The sequence below is a fragment of the Centruroides sculpturatus genome, unplaced genomic scaffold (genome assembly GCF_000671375.1).
Source record: "Centruroides sculpturatus isolate CEXI.00-Female unplaced genomic scaffold, Cexi_2.0 scaffold1783, whole genome shotgun sequence".
NCBI lineage: Eukaryota > Metazoa > Arthropoda > Arachnida > Scorpiones > Buthidae > Centruroides > Centruroides sculpturatus.
In genome coordinates, this window is record NW_019386212.1 from 39,679 (window position 1) to 63,131 (window position 23,453).

General features: G+C 32.5%; 1 pseudogene; it reads right to left on the reverse strand.

The window, feature by feature from the left end:
* Positions 1–23,453, reverse strand: part of LOC111614105 — a 27,744-nt pseudogene continuing 4,291 nt past the window's right edge.

The window sequence follows — 23,453 nt, forward strand, 5'->3', positions numbered from 1 at the left end:
TGTTTTTTCATTTTATGTTTATAATACAACTAAATTAATAAAATTTCAAGAAAAAGTCAAAAAGAATTAATAAATACTGTAGTAATCTTCAGAATTAAATCACACCTAACAAGTTTCAAACTGTTTATTACATTTATGTTAATTAATATTCTCTCTGCCATGCCGTTTAATGTGAGAATTTAAACTTCTTTTGTCAGAGAGCTCTCGAAAACAATAATCGCACTTAAACGGCTTTTCTCCCGTGTGGATGCGAACATGTTTTACAAGATAATCTCTTCGAGCAAAGGTTCGTTGGCAATAGTCACAGGTAAAAGGCTTCTCTCCGGTATGAATCCTGAGGTGCCTTCGTAGAATGGAATCTTGAATAAATCTTTCTCCACATAAGTAGCAACTGAACGGCTTTTCTCCTGTGTGGATGCGAAGATGTTTTACAAGATTTTCTCTTAGTGAAAAGCTTCGTTGGCAATGATTGCACGTAAAAGGCTTTTCTCCGGTATGAATCCTTAGGTGCCTTCGTAGAGTAGAACTTTGAATGAATCTTTTTTCACATAACTGGCAACCGAATGGCTTTTGTCCCGTGTGAATTACCCTATGACGTTGCAAGCTGTATTTCCCAGAGAATCCTTTACCACAGTTTCCACACACAAACTTCCTCTTCTTCGTATTGGCGAAATCTACGAAACACAAAATATTCAACTTTAATGTTAAAAATTAATCGATCGTATTAATTACTGAAAAGATACGCAGCAAATATTAAATCTGCATTTCTTAACATAAACGCTTCACAATAACATAGCAAATAAATCTAAATTCAATCAAACATAAATAATATATCTAACGAACAGCCCCACGTTTGCATTAGAAAAAGAAGAAAACAGAAAACAAATGTTTATAACAATCTTCGCAGCGCATTGACAGAACATATTCATGTTAATTCTTCGACACAATTTTTCAGTAAATCTGTAGACAGATGAATCGTTTACATTTGAAATCCATTTTCTCCGAAGTAAATATTCACTTCCTTCTTCCATTCTTCTAATTTTTCAGATATTCTTCAGTAGAGATGTTGGGTGCCCGCAAGAAACATCTTAAAAGAAAAATGTAGAAATTAATTAATGAATAAGATATAATTAAATTTAATTTTTCCTTGAAATTAAGACAATATTTAATAAACATTTAAATTCTTAAACACGAATAAATTTTAAATATACAAACGATATTTGGCAATACTTAAGACGAGTGTTGACAAATCTGAAAAATATATGAGATCCAATCATTAACGCTTTCATTGATTAGTCTAAATAAAGTGACGCCATCCATTGAGTATATTCGATATTATAATACCAAAAGCAATTTCTTTGATTCAAAAGGCACGTTTGATCCTACGATTCAGACAAAAGGTAAATCAGTTTACTTGTGTAGTTACGACAAGGTTATAGGAATAACGAAATTATGCTTTAATTTCAAATTTAAATTCGGGAAATTTCAAGAGATTTGTGGATTAATCTATTTACTAGATTATGGAATAAGATGGAGAACAGATCGAATGTAATTGAAATAACATAGGAACATTTACTTGAAAAAAATCCACGTGGAACGTTCGTCCCTTGAATTCAATGTCGTTGCTGTTATCATTTTCGCTTCTTCCAGTGGAAGTTCTNTGTTCATGTTAATTCTTCGACACAATTTTTCAGTAAATCTGTAGACAGATGAATCGTTTACATTTGAAATCCATTTTCTCCGAAGTAAATATTCACTTCCTTCTTCCATTCTTCTAATTTTTCAGATATTCTTCAGTAGAGATGTTGGGTGCCCGCAAGAAACATCTTAAAAGAAAAATGTAGAAATTAATTAATGAATAAGATATAATTAAATTTAATTTTTCCTTGAAATTAAGACAATATTTAATAAACATTTAAATTCTTAAACACGAATAAATTTTAAATATACAAACGATATTTGGCAATACTTAAGACGAGTGTTGACAAATCTGAAAAATATATGAGATCCAATCATTAACGCTTTCATTGATTAGTCTAAATAAAGTGACGCCATCCATTGAGTATATTCGATATTATAATACCAAAAGCAATTTCTTTGATTCAAAAGGCACGTTTGATCCTACGATTCAGACAAAAGGTAAATCAGTTTACTTGTGTAGTTACGACAAGGTTATAGGAATAACGAAATTATGCTTTAATTTCAAATTTAAATTCGGGAAATTTCAAGAGATTTGTGGATTAATCTATTTACTAGATTATGGAATAAGATGGAGAACAGATCGAATGTAATTGAAATAACATAGGAACATTTACTTGAAAAAAATCCACGTGGAACGTTCGTCCCTTGAATTCAATGTCGTTGCTGTTATCATTTTCGCTTCTTCCAGTGAAAGTTCTTCATTTCCTAATGACAGAGGTCCACGTTTACACCTTTTTATAACTAAGAACCAATTCTCCCGTCAAATAAAAGTAGTAAGACGTTACTCACCATTTTCCGTTACAAATTTAAAAATAACAGTGGCGCCCCTAATATTTCGAAAGAAAACTCGTAAACATCGACATCGAGTCGTCAATTCTATATTTTTAAGAAACGTTTCGAAGAGTTTGAGAATCATATTTCCATTCAAATTCATTATTAGTGAGGGTAGCCTGAGGTAGGACGAAGTCGTACCTCGTTTCGATAGGTAACAGTTTGGTGTGAACTGCCCATTGTTTTGTGGATGGCTTGGATAATGTTTTTCTATCCGGGAAAGTCGAGACTCTTTTGTCAGGTCGAGTGGAGGAGGTGAGAGGGGCCGTCGCCAAGACGTTGGCGATATTCGAATTAAAGACACCAATTAACAACGAAAGAAGAATTTATTGGACGATAACATAACTACCGTAGATACATTATCTCGCGGGTACACGCGGAAGTGACGGGAAGCGCGCCGAGAGAGACTTTACATTAATCATACGTCTACGACTAACAGTGAATGGTTTCGTGGACGGATCGGACAACTTCGGGTCATTCGGGTCGATGACATCGGACGATGTCGAGGAGGATCGGCACGGGTTCTCGGCGATAACGGTCGGGAACAGACTTTAGGCGATGCCGGGTTATAGGATCGGTGACGATGAGGGATTGATCACGGTCGGCAAAGTCGATCCCTTCCTCTGTCGTCCCCTCTTTTATATCTTCTCTCACGTTAACTCTTTACACCAATCGTAGATATTTTCGGATACGATTGTGGTGATTTAACTTTGGGTTCCGGAGGGAAAGGTAGTTACTCCGGAGACGGGAAGACGAACATTCGTCTCCGAAATGTTTCGAAAGAGGGTAAAAATAGAGGGATTCTTTGTTTGAAATAAATATTCTGGTTTATTAATTTTCTTGTTTAATTAAATGACTTAAATTCGTTTAGTTCAATCTGATTTTCACATCAGTAACAATGCAAACATTTATTTATTGTTTGTTAAAATTTTAATTATCTGTCATGTCTCAACGATTAACAATTCCATTTTAATTTGTGGAAATTGATGTAGTATACTACATACATCTGCACGAAAAGTCTTTCTGGTATATTTTAAAGTTTTCATTTTGAATTCTCGGGCCCGTTTTGATTATTTTCCAATAGATAACGTAGGTTTGCCACAACTTCTGGCTTTTGACTAAAAAACCTTGTAAATGGTCGACAGCATACGGTTCCATAAACATTTTTACAGAAGTACTTCATTGTAGATATTTAGTTTTTTAATGTTTACTATATATGAAGAATGCGCAAACAATAATCGCGATCGTCTTCGTTTTCTCATTTCTTTAATTTAAAAATATCGGATATCCAATTATTTCTTAAAGCTTATTGTTATTATTATTAAAAATATATTCAAATACGCTAAAACAATTGTAATTGATACCAAAATCACATACCAAACCATTCATTATATATGAGTCATCTTTAACACATACACCAGTGACTCCAGGTCCAGTACAAAAACATTCGTGACACGGAAAAGAACTATTATGTGCTATACCTAATGGTCTAAAATAACCATCTTCACACTTCTCACAGTTTATACCAATTGTGTGATGCTGTAAAATTAAATTAAAAATTTGTATAAATTATTTTTTAATTACTTTTTTAATAAATTTGTAAATATTATTCAAGTATTAAGCATTTAATATACTGTAAATAAAGAACTCTTATTACTATTTTCTTCTACATTTATTAAAGTTTAGCAATTAATTTATATCNATATTATATATTTTCATTTATGTATCTAACTTTTGCCTAAATTTTTTGTAAAATGAGATACTTTACCATCAAAATCAAATAATGAAGACTCGGTGTAGTTGTTTAGTACCGAAGATGTGACTTTAAAAAGTTTATCTGATCACCAATACTTTTAAGCCCGTTCCTCTGATTAGAAAGGAAACAACTTGATTTTACGCTCTGGTCAGTTCTATTCCAGTTAGATTTAATGAAATAATTGACGTTATATTTATATTATTAATTTTGAACGCTAATAACGAGTAAAATATTCATTAAGAGATATGACACGTGACCCCTTTTATGTCTTCACTCTGTCGACCTTTAATTAAGAACCAAAATTTAATAGTATTAATGCCCCTTTATAAGAAAGCCACAGTACCACATTTCGTTTCTTAAACTTTACCCATTCTGAAATATTGTTTAATTAATATCTCAGAACAGAAAATAAAGATTTTCTGTTCTGAGTTAAAGAAGTTAAACATATTAGACGCCAACACATACACGCACCCGAATTTTTCCTCTGAATTTTTATTGACTTTTTGATGAGTTCGAGAGGTTTCCAAACGTGTAGATTTGCAAAAAAACCTGGTGGGTCAAATTTGACACGATTCTAATACTTTTACGTTTTATATACATAAGAAGTTGGTAAGTAAAAAGGATTCAGAGTCGGCGGATTTTTTGACGATTCCAACTTCGACTCCGACTCCGGATAATATACCAAAACTCCACGACTCCGACTCCACAGCCCCGGGTTCTGCGTAGCCCTGAACCCATTATCCAACAGCTTAAACAACATGCAATATAGCTACAATATCAGACATGAAAGAACAACACAATTTACGCTGTCACATCTCATGTACATGGACGACATAAAACTTTATGCATCCACATAGAAACAACTTCATCAACTCTTACAAATCACAAATTCATACACTATAGACATACAAATGGAGTTTGGCTTAAACAAATGCAAAAAACTTCACATAAAAAAAGGAATCCTGAAGAAAGAAAATTTTGCACTTGGAAATGGAGACGTTCTTGAATCTATGGAAGAGGGCAAGTTCTACAAGTATTTAGGATTCCAACAGGCCAAACTAACAGAATATACATAAATAAAACAAAGAGTAATTAAAAAATACCAAAGTAGTTTAAATGCTATTCTCAGAACACAGTTAAAGCAATAAATACATATGTCATCCCAGTACTCACATACTCTTTTGGAGTTATACATTGAACTCACACAGATCTCGAACAACTCTAAAGGAAAACAAGATCAACACTTACTAAGCATAAACATCATCCTAAATCCGCCACACAAAGAGTAACCCTTCCATGTAAATGGCTGACGTGGCCTGATTGACATAGTAATACTTCACTACAAATAAATACATTCACTGCAGTTTTTCTACAAAAAACAAGAAACATCACAGTTACATAAAGCAGTAACTCTAGCAGACTCAAATAACACACCATTAAACTTACACTCGCATCATACGGACACGACACAACATATAAAAAGCATCGACACCATCAAGCAATCGTGGACAATATAGCAGCGAATATAATACACTAAGAGCTTGCAAACAAACACAAATTATTAGACATCCAAAATCCATACTAGAAATACATTCCACAGACGTTATTAGAAAACAACACGCACAAAATGTACTACGACAGAGCCATGATCACAAATAAAACAATTTATCACAACAGACCAGACATTACACTCAAAATCACATACGTTATAGACATATTCATTTTAAACACAATGTACAAAACACATTCACTGAAAAAATTAGGAAGTACGCAGAACTCGCCCAGGAAATAAGGCATCCGTGAAGGATGGATAGGGTGTTTATTGCACTGTACTTGTCGTTCTCTACTGTACAGGTGTGACACCACACAAACAACCTAAAAGTCTAGGAACATTACAATTGAATACAAATACATACATCACACTTCAGAAGGCCCCTATATTGAATACATGCCATATTGTTAGAAAATTCCTGAATACGCACACTGACACACTTATTTAATTTTTGTTTTTGGTTGCAATGACTTGACTCCGGTCAGGTATAGTACACAGCCACCGGTATCAACCGAGTATAACCTACTAAATACTGTATAATAACAATGATAAGAGCAGAACCAAACGGTTAGGAGTTGAAGGTGGACACTTGGTGTTCGTCACGAGAATGTACTAAGAAGGGATTTTTCGAAATTCCTCTGCGGGAGAGAAATTGTTAACACTTTCCCGCAGAAGAAATGTTAAGAATAAAAGTGTTAATAATGGAAATGTTAAAAATGGAAGTACAGTATTAACAATGAAAGTGTTAAATTAAGAGAAAGAGACGTGCAAGATTTACAGGCGGAGATGCAGACTTTTGCATTTTTTCGAGAAATCGAACATATTTTTAGACACATCAAACAATTTTCTAATTTGTTTAGAAACAGGACGACCTAATTCTTGCATTCTGTGTAAACGGATAACATTGGCTGTAATGTAAAAATCTTAATCTTCGCTATCGTTACTTTTTGCCCGACCAAATGCACTGCTTGTCTGCTAGTACTTAATATTTTCATACGGTAAATTATTGAAATAACCATTTTATTTTTAAATACACTCTACAGTATTGTGTGTGCAGTGTTTGAAAACAAAAGTTTTCGTCTGCATTACAGTCATTAGATATAAAATTCACTTTCGAAAATTAATTAGATTAATTCCATTATATTTAGAAAAATACATTTATAATATTTTCGCTTAACTTTATTATAGTCATCACTCATACGGTTCGAGTAAAAACACTTTCAAAAAATATAAAGTTCAAAAATGTAATCAACTATTATAAAATAAACAATTCTGTCTACATACTTTGTTTACTAATTTGATATAATGGAATTTTATATAAATTTATTAATATATTATTATAATACGGTAAGTGATCGGTTAACGAACACTTTCGCGAAAGATTTTTATGTTCGGATTACGAACACATGATCGGATAACGAACATTCCACAGAACAAACACAAGAAGAAACGACGTAAAATAATGAATATCCCATTAGTTTTCCATCGTATTCGGATAACAATTCGAAACTTTTCGGAATGCGGGAGACGCTAGAACCGGTATATACCGATCGGATAGTATTCCTCCGAACTTTGAAACTCTCCCTTGTAATTCCAGCTTTTTAATTTTTTTGACAAAACAATTCTTTTATGTATTCGCGAGACTGTCGGGTAGGCACTCGTTAAGTTTTGCGTCTTTTTTTCTTTTCTAAAGGTGAGAGTATAATAGCAAAGGTAGAGAGTAGTCAGAAAAGTGCCAAATGTTGCTGGGCAGTATGGCGTGAACAGGTCTACAGTAGGCCGCAGTTCAATCTTATTTAAGAAAAATACTTTATAATCAAAAAGACTGAAGCAGCTAAAGAAGTAACAAAAATCACATCTGAGAAATAAAAGACATCGAAGAGTTCATAATGGAACCCGAAACGGCTCTGACGACAGAAGAACGCTAAAAACTCTAGAATGAAGAACACCAAGAAACTCGGCGAGATATGTTTTCTTCTGAAAAAGAGGATTAATGCCGATATCTGTTATTAAAGATCCTTTGAAAAAGTGGGAGGAAGTCGGAACAACGGTCTTAGAATGGCATCCAAAGAAGGTTAAGGCTTGGGTATTTCTACAGTTTCAATGCTATTACTTACTTACAGAAAATCCCGAAGAAAAGAGAAAAGAAATCGATATAGACAGATTCTTCAACCCTTTCAAATGGAAAAAAACATGACTAATAAAAATGCAGAACTTTATGTTTGTATTTTAATTATTATATATAAATAAATGTAGTAAGAAAAAATATATATTTTTTTCATTTTTGGGGATCTCCAGAACAAATTAATTAAATTCCCATTATGACCTATGGCAAATCGATAATCGGTTAACGAACAATTCGGATAGCGAACAAAGTCTTGGAACGGATTATATTCGTTAACCGATCACACACTGTATTATATTAGTAATATTATTCTGTAATAAAGTATAATTCAATTAATTATTACACTTATATTGTACACATACTTTATGCAAACTTATTATAATATTTGAATTTATTTATTATTTATTTTTTGATATTACAGTATAACTTTAAACTGTATCTCAGTGCCGGCCGGAGCAAACTCAGCGCTTTAAGCTAATGACTTTGACGTCGCCCCATTAAAAAAAATTCGCAACAATATAAAACACCAATGTAAAATACTGTATCTAATTTTTATTCAATATGCAGCACGCAATATCGCGATCGTGAGGCTACGGTGCTTCTTTTAAAATGGCGACTCGCGGGTCAACAAGTGAAAAAAGATTGTGATCAAAAAACATTTATTTTTTCATTATTTATTGTAATTTATGCATGTACTTTCTTTATGCCACCCCCCCGAATTCAAGCGACCTAGGCCATCGCCTAGTTCGCCTATTTGAACGGGCCAGCCATGCTGTGTCTTATGTTATTTGTGAAGTTAACTGTACTTTATAAGTATTTTTCAGTTCTTATAATATATTTTAAAATATATAGATCAAGTATTTAATTAAATGTACTGTACTTCATAGAGTTTGAATAATAAAAATAGTTAAAATAAATGTGTATACTTGAATGTTCTTATTTTATATAAGATTATTACTTTCGTAGGTATTTACAAAACGACGTTTAATGGTAAAATGTACTTTTATTTTTCCTACTATATAACAACTTGTGTAAGTAGAAACACGTATTACCTTTCAGTTTTCAGACTTCATTCAGAAATAACACAAAAAAAATACATAATACCAGCGTGACCTTCTTGAACAGAGATCAATTTTCATCAATACTTTGGATTTTCTTTTTCATTATACTTTTCTTTTAAAAGAGATATAAATGCCATTCAGAATATCAATTAAAACCACGCAAATGTCAGTTAAAAAATCAAATGTTTTAACAAAGTTTAATGCAATACTAATTGGAAATGTAACTTCCTGGTAGAGCAGATTTCGCTGACTGTTATTTATGTAACTAAAAAAAGTTACTGGTTAGTCATACAAAAATATTATAGTAATATCGCTAAACGAAAAGATAGAAGTTGCGGTTGATATCGATGTTCTTTTTTTGGAAAAATCCCTGAAAAATACAAAACTTCATAACATGAGATACAGTTTAAAAAAACAGCAACGGGTTGCATAACTTTCCAGTAACGTATGGTGTCCCATCTATTATCATATTTTATTTCCATTAAAACTCGTATTTTTTTTTTTACTATTGTAATATCGCAGAAAGCTTAATTTTCAAGAAAAGGATCGGATTTATGAAAATATTAAATGCTGATAACGAGTAAAATCTTTATTAAGTCGACCCTATACACAAACGACCACACACTCTCGACGTTTAATCACCAAAATTGAACAGCACGGATCCTCTTAATAAAGAAATCTCTACTAATTTTCGAGAAAAACCACAAGAGTTTGTTAAGCTTCAAACAGGTTGAACAAAATCATGCTTATACAAATCCACACATAAAAAAAAATCTATCGGATGTTTCTGGTTTTCTCGATGTTTGAAAGTGTCCTCACTAAAAAAAAATGTAAAAATATTGCGAGATCATCTTTAGAGCGATCACCATACTTTCTTCTGTTATATATAAGAACCGGAAAAGTAATAATTTAAACAAAAGTTGGCTAAATTGAAGATAATGTATAAAAAATTCTGTTAATAGTGATGACAGTAATCTTAAAACAACAATTCGTTATTCTATGTTTAAAAAAGAGTAACGTGGAGAACTGCGGTTTTTGTTTCGGGATCCCTCGGAGAAAGTACACGAAAAAAAAACGAAATAGTTGCGTTGAAGTGTTTCTGCAGATAAATTGACATTTATTAATCTAGCGAGTTTAGGGTCGTCTGATTAGTGAATGGAAGATTTGATATCGATAATAAATTTAAAACGTACTGTATTAATTCTGCTAGAAAAGATATTAAATAATGTTTATAAAAACGTATGCCGTCGACCACCCACACGCTTCTCGTCCGTAAACCAGAAGTGGTGGCTAAATCATTGTTACCTATTAAAAGATAAGTAGAATAATGGTTTTAGTCAATAACATGTCAGATTTTAACTTTGACCTATAATAAACTAAAACCAAAAATTTCGAAACAAATTCAAAATATCGTTTGAGAAAAATGGTACGAAGAATATTTTTCTTCTGTATTTTCATAGAAGACAAATGTTACAATTTCGATAAAATAAAAACACTTTATTACAATTCCAAAAGTTCTTTAACACAATAACATTAATAAGTATGTTTTCATATTAATTTTAAAATCAAATTACTTTAATAAAATTTTAAGAAAAAGTAAAAAAAAATGAATAAACTGTAATCTTCCAAATTAAATAATTCCTTACAAGTTAAAAACTGTTTACTATATTTGCGTTAATTAATGTTCTCTCTGCTATGGCGTTTAATGTGAGAATACAAACTACTTTTAGCAGAGAACTTTCGTAAACAATAATCGCACTCAAATGGCTATTCTCCCGTGTGGATGCGAAGATGGTTTACAAGATGTTCTCTTTGAGTAAAGCTTCGTTGGCAATGGTCGCAGGTAAAAGGCTTTTCTCCGGTATGAATCCTCAGGTGCCTTCGTAGATTGGAATTTTCAATGAATTTTTTTCCACATAACTGGCAACCGAATGGCTTTTCTCCCGTGTGAATCATCCTATGACGTTGCAAATTGTATTTCCGAGAGTATTCTTTGCCACAATTTCCACAAACAAACTTCCTTTTCTTCGTATTGGCGAAATCCACGAAACGCAAAATGTTAAACTTCAATTGTCAAAAGTAATCGATCATAATAATTACTGCAACAAATGCAGAAAGCATTGCTTCTACATTTCTTGACAGTAAACGCTTCACAATAACATAACAAATAAATCTGATTGCAATCAAACATAAATAACGTTTGTAACCAACAACCCCACGTTTACATTACAAAAGAGGTATAGAAAAACAAGTGTTTATAACAATGACTTCGCAGCGCATTGACAAAAAATGTTCAATGTTAATTCATCGAAACAATTTTTTAGTAAATCTGTAGACTGATAAATCGTTTTCATTATGAAATCCATTTTCTTAGAAGTAAATATTCATTTCCTTCTTCCATTCTTCTACTTTTTCACGGAAATTCTTCAGGAGAAATGTTGAGTGCCCGCAAAAAACATGTTAAATAAAAAAATATAGAAATTAAATAATGAATAAGGAATAATTAAGTTTAATTTTACTTTCAAATTTACAAAATATTTGAGAATCTTTTAAATTATTAAACATAACTAAATTTTAAATATACAAATGATATTGGGCAATACTTAAGACGAGTGTTGAAAAATCTAAGAAATAAATGAGTTCCAGTTATTAACGCTTTCATTGATTAGTCAAAATATGAAAATTTATTAATCTTTTTAGATTATCGAGTAAGATGGAGAACGTTATTATTAATCGTACGTATTTGAAATAAACGAATATTTACTTGAAAAAATCCACGTGGAACGTTCGTTTCGTTCCTTGAATTCAATGTTGTCGCTCTTATCTTTTTCGCTTCTTCCAACTAAAGTTCTTCACTTTCTAATGACTTAGAAATCCATTCAAATTCATTATTAGCAACGATGCAAACATTTATTTTTTGTTTATTAGGGTTTTAATTACCTGTCATCTCTCAACAATTAGCAGTTTTACATTAAACTAGCTGGGGTACCCGGCTTCGCTCATGGAGTTGATATGAGATTGTGTGGTTGTTGGAATAAAAGGATAATCTTCAAAATAAAAGAGGTAAAAAATTTTATTGAAAACATACTCTTACTATTTACAATACTTGTTTATAAACAACATTTTTCATTCTGTTATCCGGGGTATATTGCTTCCAGTGGTGGTAATCGAATTTTCCCATTCATGCAACAGAATCCTGGTGTTTCTCTACTGAATTTTTTCGCGTTGCAAAATTGGCAGATGTTATCCATTTTTCCGATTACGACGTGTTTGTGCTTGTTATATACTTTCGTCGGGTGGTAGTGGAATGATTCCTTCGTTAGGTTGTACTGTTTACTTGTCCTTGTCCGTGCTTCTCGTAGGATGATAATTGCATGGGTGGCTCGCGTTTGCAGTCTTTTATTATAAGATTGTGTCGCAATTCTTGATTCTTCAATTCGTTCATTTCGTTGTTCTTCGGTTTCTCTGTTTCTCACGGTGTCCATTCCCCTTCGTTAAGAACGTGAACGTGCCTGGCGCTCTTCGACTTTTTTCGCAATTTTTTTTTGTTTTCACCGTTTTGCTTCAGAACTGGCAAAAGCTCCTCCTCTTTTAAGTTTGGGCATTGTATAAAATATAAATCAAATCAACTTTCTATTAACAAATACACTAAGTACACTTTACATAGCTTTCACACTTTATTTTCGATTTATATTCAGTCACTGTATCATTTCGACTACTCACACTCAACTGTTTTTATTTACTCACGGCACTACTAAGATTTTCACTTCTTTTTCGATTCTTCCCTTCGTCACTGATAAGAAACTGACGTTCGAACCCACGAAGGGATCTTGCTTTTTATACCCCCACCAATGGGTAGTCCCAACCATACAAAAAAGGTTTCGAATGGTCCACGATGTTCCAGAACATTCCACAACATTCGAGAGTGTTCTGGAATGTTCCACGATGAAAAACATGAAATGATGCGTAAATTAAGAATGGCGGCCAACCAGATACTTAAAAATTATACAACTCGAATTAGGCTTTATTAAGAGCAATTCTTTTTTTTTTCAATTTTACTAATAAACACCCCAGAAAGTTACGGGGAAAATTAAGCAACTCGTTGCTGGAATTTACATGAAATATTTACATCCAATCATTGTAATTATCAGACAGAATATTGGGATGAGTCAGTCAATTGTCATACATTGCTTAGTGAAATTGTGTAACTGTAAATTTTTTGAAAATTCACATTCTTGATGTGAAAAACGTAAGAATATAAATAAAACAATTGAAGATTTGCACGAATATTGAATTTATTAAAAGTTATGTATATTTGTTTTGCAAAATATAAGTCACCAAATTTACAAAAATCTGTCAATGTGCGAAAAGCCAAAGGTATAGAGCTGTTTACCATTACTCTATGTCATTTATATGGCACACAATCGTTAGATCTGATCATCTTATCAATGGGTGGCTTTTTAAAAATAGTTTTATATATGACCAGGTGTTCGCGAAAACCTCTGGTATTTGCTTTTTTCTGACGCCAGATAGTCTATTTCGCGGACTATCACGCGTTTGCGAGGAATCTGCAGTGAGAGGGTCGCGTGTAAGTGGAGTAAACGAAAGCGTCGATTTTAGTCATTAATGAGATTATGTTTAAACATAACAAAATCGAATGGAACAAGATTAAAATAAATTAATATTTCAATATAAGAAAGTTTCTAACTCGCGTGAGAAAGAAATTACATGGGTTCGAAGATTATACTACCTTAAAAGATTTCGTTGATATCTTGTCTTGAACAGGGGTTTGTCGAGATGGTGTTATTTAGAGTTCTTTAGTTTAAGTCGATGGCCTTATCTTACAGGTTTAATCTTCTTCTATGGGGAAACCTTCTCTTCCCCAAACAGGCTGTCCGTTTTAGACAGATACAGTTTAGTTAGGGTCCTACTATTTCAAGTATTTCTTCTTTATCTTGAGAAGTTCGAATGGCTTTTGAGAAATACAGCTTTTTTCTACGGAGAAATAGTGACGGACTTGTATAGGATTTTGGGCCTTAGCCTTTGGAGACTCAAAGGAAATACGTCTTCTTTTGAGGAGAAATTTCGACACACTCCCATGGAATACGTCTCTTTTTCTTAGAAATTTTTGACGAACTTTTCGATCAAAGAAAATAAATTGATATATTTCGGAGATATTCTCCAATTAGCGTGTAGAATTTTTAACACGGCAACAAGATGAGTGGGGGAAATTTAGAGCAGTTGAACTTTTGTTTGGTGAATAAAATTTTTAAGATAAGGGAGTAGTGAAAGGGTGTTTAACTTCCGTTGGTTAGGAAGTGTGTTTTAGCCGTTTCCTTTTTGATTTAAACAAAGATTTTTCTTTAAAAAATGTATAAAGATATTACCATGAAATAATATTAAATCGTTTAAAAATTGATTAAACGTAAATGAGAGTATTCGAATTTTCACGAATGTGTAATATTGATTTTTTGCTTGTTGATAGAGAAATTGAGGATGACATTTTCATGTCGTCCTCAATTTCTCTATCAAACTTGAACGTCGGACATCGAGCGCCGGAATCTGGCAAGTCTAGAAGGTTGACAATGGCGTTTGCTATATCTAGCATAGAGAGTAGAAGTTCGGCTTAAACTTTATTTTTCTGTGTTTGGGTTTAAACTTATGACGTATTTTATTTAAATTATGATTACTTGCGCATTTTTAAATAATATTGTAAAGAAACGGACAATTTCTATCCGGAAATGATTTAATTATTCAACTTTTTTGCAAGTGATATAAAGTTCCTGTAGAATTTACATATATTTGTGTTCATAATAGATTATCATAATTCTGTAGGAATAGATTTGTTCTTTCACAGCATCTTCTACCATCAACAGCGTAATATGTTTGAAAATTTTCTAAACATAATTACCCGAGCTGCCTCTTGGATTTACATAAGTCACTACTTCCATCAACACAAGTATGACGTGAGAAATATCGTACGACGCTAATTAAACTCAAAAGTAATTTAGTGTTATTAAACATTCTATAAATACGGTAAAATGGTTTAATTTGTTTATTTACTTTCGCTAGTAACATGTGGCGAAACGTGTTTTACTTCGAGTTCAAACGTCAAACGTATACTTCTGCTTGCTGTACAAGTTTAACATTTGAACTTTGGACGCACACTCTCTAATGTACCGTAGCATTACACGTGTGTGATATGCCAAAAGGGATTTCTCCCGGAAAGACGTTTTATCAAAAATTGATTTCCATTTACATATTACAGATGTGAAGGGAATCCTGCAAAACTTCACGCGTGTTGGCATTTGATAAAAACCGTGCTCAGGAGCGATTACCTGTGTATTCACACTATTCTTAAAAAGGTTTTGAGATTTTTCTATCTGGCCCGAATCGAACTCGGAATTTCAGAGTAAAAGAGTTTACGTCCACATCAAAATCAATCAGTCAGATAAGTTGACTGTTCGATTTCAATATTGGTTACATCATAGCCCTGTGATTATATTTTGAATTTCTTGATTATTTTACATCGACCTATATAATATAGCTGTTCGAATCATCACTATAATAAGTTATGATGGATTAGTAAGTATTGCGCCATAAGTTAAACAGTTGCAAATAATTACTTTACTACAAATAATAAACGGTAAACATATGCATTTAAAAGTGTAGATATAGTCTAACTTTTAACAAATTAGAGAGAAAAACGAAAAGAATTTTTTAGTAGTTTACTTATACAAAATATAAAGAAAATGAAAACAGAGTTTAGTAGTAAATTCAAAGTTTTACTGATGTCCAAAAAACAACAAAAACTGTTTTATTTTAAAGAGCTACAATGGCAGTTGGACACTCTTAGCGACAGAGACGAAAACGAATAACAATGAGTTAGGGCAAAATTCACCGAAGTTTGAAATCTAATTGTTTCATTAGGCGCAAACTTGAGTCGAACTACCTTTATCTACTGACATGAGTCCGTATTGACATAGAAATATACACAATATGTTTTTGGACAGAGGTAAAACCATAGCGCTGGCATGGTTTCACTTCTATGCACAATTTTCAGACTTGTAATTTTAAAAAATTGTAGACTATAAATTCCTACTTTTGTCTGTCTATGTATCAGTCTGTTGTTTTTTAATATAGAGAACAGACTCAGATAGTGAAATTCGAAAACATACCTGATAATCGTATAAGGTGCAGGCCCCGATTAAATATATAGAAACTTTCGGAGCAAACAAAGGCACGTTATTTCAATTCAATTATTTAACCTTAAAAAAATTAGGTAGATGACAACCGTGACTCTATTGCTGTCATGAAAAATATGATGTATAAGACATGAAAGTAGTAATTTGAGTTGGAAAGAATATGCCTATATTTAAAATCAGATCAGTTATTACATTTGTATTTTTAAAAGTTTCCCATTAAAATGAAATTTTATTATTATTTTATTATTATAAAATGTAAACTCATTTGAAGCATCGTAAAATCCATTAATTTATTTATATAAAAAAATAATCGACAAGTCTGTCTTTCTACATTTTCCATTTGAGTGTGTATAACTTGAGAATAACTGAACCAATAAAAGTTCCAATTAACTAAGCAAGCATGTTCGGTTTGTCCCGGTATTCACGTAAAGTCAATCGAAAATATTCCCCTGAATGAAGTTAGATGATGGGAACGACTCTGATTCTAACATGAAACACGATGGTACAAGGGCAAGATATTACTAATTGCAGGTGGAGAGCAATATTTTAAGTTAAACAAATAAAAATATGACTAAATTTAGTAATTTCGTCAGTTTTTGAATTAAATTTAGAGAAATGACAGAATTAAAAGTAACGCTTTCAAAATAATTTGGAGTAAGTGATAAGTGAACTCCTGCACGTGGCAGTCTAATCATACATCATCACAATGAATTACTTATTGTTATTAATTGAACCTTCTCTAAAATAACGAGTGACGAAATCTGAATTTTATCTTTCAAACAATTATATATACATAATTATAGTGTAAAGTTTAGAAATCGTTTCAAATTTAACCGTTTAAGATCTTAGAAAACTCCATGTTTAGAAAGATCATGAAAGCAAAAAAAAGAAACAACCGAAAAAATTCTTCGGAGATATAGCTGCTATGTTTGGTTATGTTTATTAGCTTTTGTTTTTTGTAATTTTTTAGAATGCATAATGACGAAGAAAACTAATTTTGCATGGCAGAATGTGTTTAAAAGGCATTTTGAAATTTTTATCATTAAAAGGTCGATAAGAAAAATTGAAGAGTTTAATTTCATATTTCGAATAGGATCAGAGTTAATCAGCAGTTTAATTGATATTAGCATTTACAATTTTTGTTTATTGTTCACCTAGGCCAAAGGCGGCACTTCCGGCCGCCATCTTGTTTGCGAACTCTATGTCCACAGACAAGATGGCTAACGGCGTAAATACTGACAAAATCGTATTGTAAACAAAAAAAACAAACATATTTTGTACTCACATTTAACAGACTTTTATTTCTTCATTTCTTTCGGACTTTAATATGATTATGCAACGTCTCCCCTAAACTCGATGGTGTCTTTTCTTATTTGACACTTTTTCTGTACTTTTGATCGACGTTTCTTCTTTCTTCCTTTTTCGATTTTTGGATTTCTTTAGTTATTGTTTCCGGAGCAAAGAGTCACAGTACCCGGCATAACAAAAGGCACAATTCAATCGATGTGTAGCCTATTTCCTTTTAACAACTTTCCATTTTCCTTTTTCTCTTTACTCACGACAGTTTAATCGATTTCGACGAATTTTTTGGGTCGAACATTTTTCATTTCAGAGTTTCATTTTGCACAGTCGACAGGTGGAAGAAAGCTTACGCTCACAGCCGAACCAGTCACGCTCAAAGTACGCTTTGTGAAAATTAAGTGCAATGCCGAGGGAAAAAAAAGTTTTCCATGAAATTTTTCCCAAATTGACTTTTATAGGTTACGTCGAATGGCCAGGAGCTCATCTTGCATCTGCGACATCAGAATAAAATTAAATCACGATTCTTTTTGAAAACTAATATACAAAATCGTTGTTCATACAATCCACATCTACGTGTAAAAATCCAAACTTTGAGTAAAGTCACTTGTTGTTTGGTTTGGCATCGAAAGGCCAAACTAAAGAACAACTGAAAAAAAATTGAACTGACAGAATTTTTCATTTGCCTCAATGTTTTTGCATATAAAGTTTTTCTATCTGATTAACAACGAAGTAACACAATTCAATGTCTCGGAAATACAGTAGAGCCTCGATTATCCGACTCAATTGGGGACTGGGGTTGGTCGGATAATTGAAAAGTCGGATAACCGAAAAGTATGAAAAAATCCATTACAGTAGAGTCTCGATTATCCGACCCAATTGGGGACTGGGGTTGGTCGGATAATTGAAAAGTCGGATAACCGAAAAGTATGAAAAAATCAATTATTAGTGTAGTATATTCTTATATCTCATATAATTAGTATATCGCTATTAACCTACTTCGCGTTAAATTTTTATCGATGTTAAGCCTAACAAACATTTTTCAAAATAATAATCGTCACTATTGTATCGTTAAAAATTAGAAAATTAAGCCTCGTTTAAATACCGGCTCCCTTTCATGGTCGAATGAATGTTGCCAGCTAAAACACGTATCAATAATATTAAAGTAGCCAAAACATAGCCAAATATTGTAGCTCCACATCACTAGCGGACATTTGAAATTTGTCGACTAGGACGGTCGGTTAACCGAAGTGTCGGTTAATCGGGGAGCGGATAATCGAGGCTCTACTGTATAAATAAATGCTTGGAAAAGTCTTGTTTTATAAACCGATTTTAAAAAATTCGTTCAGGTTGATTTTTAATTTTAACATATGATGGACTAAAACCTGAATTTCCGAATTATCCAAAATTTCGAAACAAATTCGAAATATCGTTTCATAAAAATAGTACAAAGCAAATTTTTATTCTGTATTTTTATAGAAGGCAAATGTCGCAATTTCGAATAAATGAAAACACTTTCTCTCAATTCTAAAAATTCTTTATTTTCATAATATTAATAACAGAATATGTTTTCATTTTATGTTTGTAATACAACTGCAATAATAAAATTTCAAGAAAAAGTCAAAAGAAATGAATAAATAGTAAACTTCGAAATTAAATAATTCCTTACAAGTTAAAAACTGTTTACCATATTTAGGTTAATTAATGTTCTCTCTGCTATGGCGTTTAATGTGAGAATTTAAATTACTTTTGTCAGAGAACTTTCGAAAGCAATAATCGCACTTAAACGGCTTTTCTCTCGTGTGGAAGCGAAAATGGTTTACAAGATGTTCTCTTTGAGTAAAGTTTCGTTGGCAATGGTCGCAGGTAAAAGGCTTCTCTCCGGAATGAATCCTCAGGTGAATTCGTAGACTGGAACTTTGAACGAATCTTTTTCCACATGACTCGCAACTGAACGGCTTTTCTCCTGTGTGAATGCGAAGGTGGCTTACAAGATGTTGTCTTTGAGTAAAGCTTCGTTGGCAATGGTCGCAGGTAAAAGGCTTCTCTCCGGTATGAATCCTTAGGTGCCTTCGTAGATGAGAACTTTCAATGAATCTTTTTTCACATAACTGGCAACTGAATGGCTTTTCTCCCGTGTGAATCATCCTATGACGTTGCAAGTGGTCCTTCCGAGAAAATCCTTTTCCACAGTTTCCACACACAAACTTCCTCTTCTTCGTATTGGAAAAACCTACGAAACACAAAATATTCAACTCTATTGTTGAAAATTAATCGATCGTATTAATTATTGCAAAGATACGCAGCAAATATTAATTCTGCATTTCTTGACATAAACGCTTCACAATAACGTAACAAATAAATCTAAATTAAATCAAACAAATAATATATCTAACAAACAACCCCACGTTTGCATTACAAAAAGAAGAAAACAGAAAACAAATGTTTATAACAATCTTCGCAGCGCATTGACAAAAAATGTTCATGTTAATTCATTGACACAATTTTTACAGTAAATTTGTAGACAGATAAATCGTTTTCATTTGAAATCCATCTTCTCCGAAGTAAATATTCACTTCCTTCTTCCATTCTTCTAATTTTTCACAGAAATTCTTCAGTAGAGATGTTAGGTGCCCGCAAGAAACATCTTAAAGGAAAAATGTAAAAATTAAACAATGAATAAGGAAGAATTAAGTTTAAGTTTTCCTCGAAATTAAGAGAATATTTCATAAAATTTTAAATTCTTAAATACAAATATATGTTAAATATACAAACGATATTTGGTAATACTTAAGACGAATGTTGATAAATCTGAAAAATAAATGAAATCCAATTATTAACGCTTTCATTGATTAGTCTAAATCAGTGTTTTTCAACCTTTTTTAATACGCGACCCCTTTACAAGTTAAAAAATTCTGGCGACCCCCTAGGGCCATATTAAAACTATATCAGTGATTTTAAAAATTATGTATTTAATTTTCTTTCTGTTAAGAAAAATTATGATTAAAATGATAATTTAAGAAGAATCCACAAAAACTTAAGACACGTATAGTATGAAACTTCCTTTTCATTATAACATTTTTTTTTTAGGATGACAGTTCTGAACTTCTACTTTTCTACTTATTACTTATTTTTACAAGTCAGCTCAACACTTTTTCTGCTATTATTTTCTGAGGTGAGCGTACCCAACCAGGCCCCTCCCTGGCGACACCCATCGTTCAGACTTAAATGCCGATCAAAAAACCAATTGTACTGTATAATAAACAGGTACAGCCTTCTCGCTAAAATTGTAGTTTTTTTTAAATGTAGTGCAGGACCTACAAACACTTGTCTTTTTCTTTTACCCGCGACCTCCCAGAGGGTCGCGACCCACAGGTTGAAAAACACTGGTCTAAATAAAGTGACGCCATCCATAGAGTATTTTCGACATGATAACACCAAAAGCAATTTCTTTGATTCAAAAGGCTCATTTGATCCTACGATTCAGACGAAAGTTAAATCAGTTGAGTTGTGTAGTTAAGACAAGGATATAGGAATAACGAAATTATGGTTTAATTTAAAATTTAAATTCGGTAAATTTCAAAAGATTTAGGCTACGGATTTTTTAATCTATCTACTAAATCATAGTATAAGATGGACAATAGATCGAACGTAATTGAAATAACATACGAACATTTACTTGAAAAAAATCCACGTGGAACGTTCGTCCCTTGAATTCAATGTCGTTGCTGTTATCATTTTCGCTTCCTCCAGTGAAAGTTCTTCATTTCTTCGTTTACACCTTTTTATAACTAAGAACCAATTCTCCCCTGAAATAAAAAGAGTAAGACGTTACTCACCGTTTTTCCGTTACAAATTTAAAAATAACAGCGGCGCCATCTAATATTTCAAGACAAGACTCGTAAACATCGACATCGAGTCATCAATTCTATCGTTTTAAGAAACGTTTCGAAGTGTTTAAAAAATTGCAATGATATTCATTATTAGTAACAATGGAAACATTTATTTATTTTTTATTAAAATTTTAATTATCTGTCATGTCTCATCGAATAACAATTCCATTTTAAATTGTGGAAATTGATGAAGTATAGTACATACATCTCGAAAAATCTTTCTGGTATATTTTAAAGATTTCGTTTTGGATTCTCGAGCCCATTTTAATTATTTTCCAACGACAAAATATAGCGGTGCCTCGTATAACGTACGCCTCGAATAACGGACGCTGCGAAGAATGGACTTTATGTTCGGCAGTTACGTGAAGCGAACAAGTGCGAATGCCGTTTCCACTCTTATGCCCTTGCCAATGACAATCTGCCATGTTTAGAATATATTAGTTTTATTAAAATATATTATTAGTATATCTGAAATAGAGAGCTCCCGTTAGGATTCGGCTCGCTTCCTTGTTTATTACGTACTGTACATTACCATATCTTCAATGCTTTAATTGTTCATGGACTTCACTTCGAGTTAAACACATCATAAAATTCTGTTACTATAGAATGTAGTAAAAAGTTATTGCAATCATTGAAAGTAAAAATATTCAAAACATTAAATGGTTACGAAACACGAACTATATCTGACATTTCGACAATTTTATATTCTAAATTCAAAAGTTCCGCTTTTCGACATAAGGAGAACTACATAAATTTTTCAAAAACAATAACAAGTGAACATGCAAATAAAATAAATGTAATTTCAATAAATGCCGAATCATCTACACTCGAAAATGAAATGATAAATAGAGACGTAAGTTTAAATAATTCACGCAATGTTTTTGAGTTTTTTTTTAAAGAAGTAGACATTCGACAAATACAAATAATTGAACAACAGAAACAATTATTGCTTTCCGGCAGTATATCGAACGAACTATCGAGCCAGCCTTTAGATTTTAACCCGCTGCAATTTTGGGTCCATAACGGTAGATATCCTTAATTCGATAATCTGAAAACAATTTAGCACAAGTTAAAACCCTAAATTATCGCACTAATACGCCACAAATTCCTGCACCTACTTCGCAACTGGATCCTAATATTGCCGCGGTTCTGACCACGCTAATGGAATCTCAAAAACAGTTGATTGAGAGACAAATAAATTCGCCAAGTACTATTCAAATCGCGTCAACTAATGACACAGCAAATTCCATTCTGATATTTCGTGGTGATATAATTGATAGTGCGCTCGAGTGGCTAAAAGAGGTTGAAAGAATTTCAACATTGGCAAACTGGACTGATGAACTCAAATTGACTAATACTATCTCACGTTTCGCTGGATCTGCTAGAAATTGGCAATTACCTCAAGGTAACTGTTACAATAATTGGATAGATTGAAAAGTTGCCATTACATCAAGATTTAAAAGACATATTACTATGCAAGAATTTTTAGCTTATCAAGATGATCGGAAACTGAAAAGGAACGAAAGCTTAGTTGATTACATATAAGCCGAAAACGCTCTCTTGGAAAAAGTTCCTTTTGGAAAAACTGCATTAAGACCGATATAAAAAAACGTGCCTTTAATACCTGCTACCATTAACAATCAAAGAGAAGTTCAAGAACTCTGTGATCCATGCGCAGATATCACAGTTATTCAACAATCTGTTCTCGAAAATGCGCGATAACTGATATTTTGAAAGAAGAGGACACTCCTCCTAAAGTAAGATTACATAATCTAGTAACTTTATAAAAATTTTCTAACGTTATTGATCCTTTTTCTTTCTTTCCTACGTTTCTTCCCTGACATAGTCGATTCCTCTGCAGCGTCGACGTTCGTTTCTTTGTCTCCTTAGTAGATTTCGTTGTCGTCTTGTCTTTTTACCCCTTATTCACGCGTTTCTTTCTTTTTAATGTTTGAAACTGGTGCGGCGGCAACACTCTGATTCCACCCATTTCGGTCTTCTTCCGCTACTTGGATATATCATACTCAGGT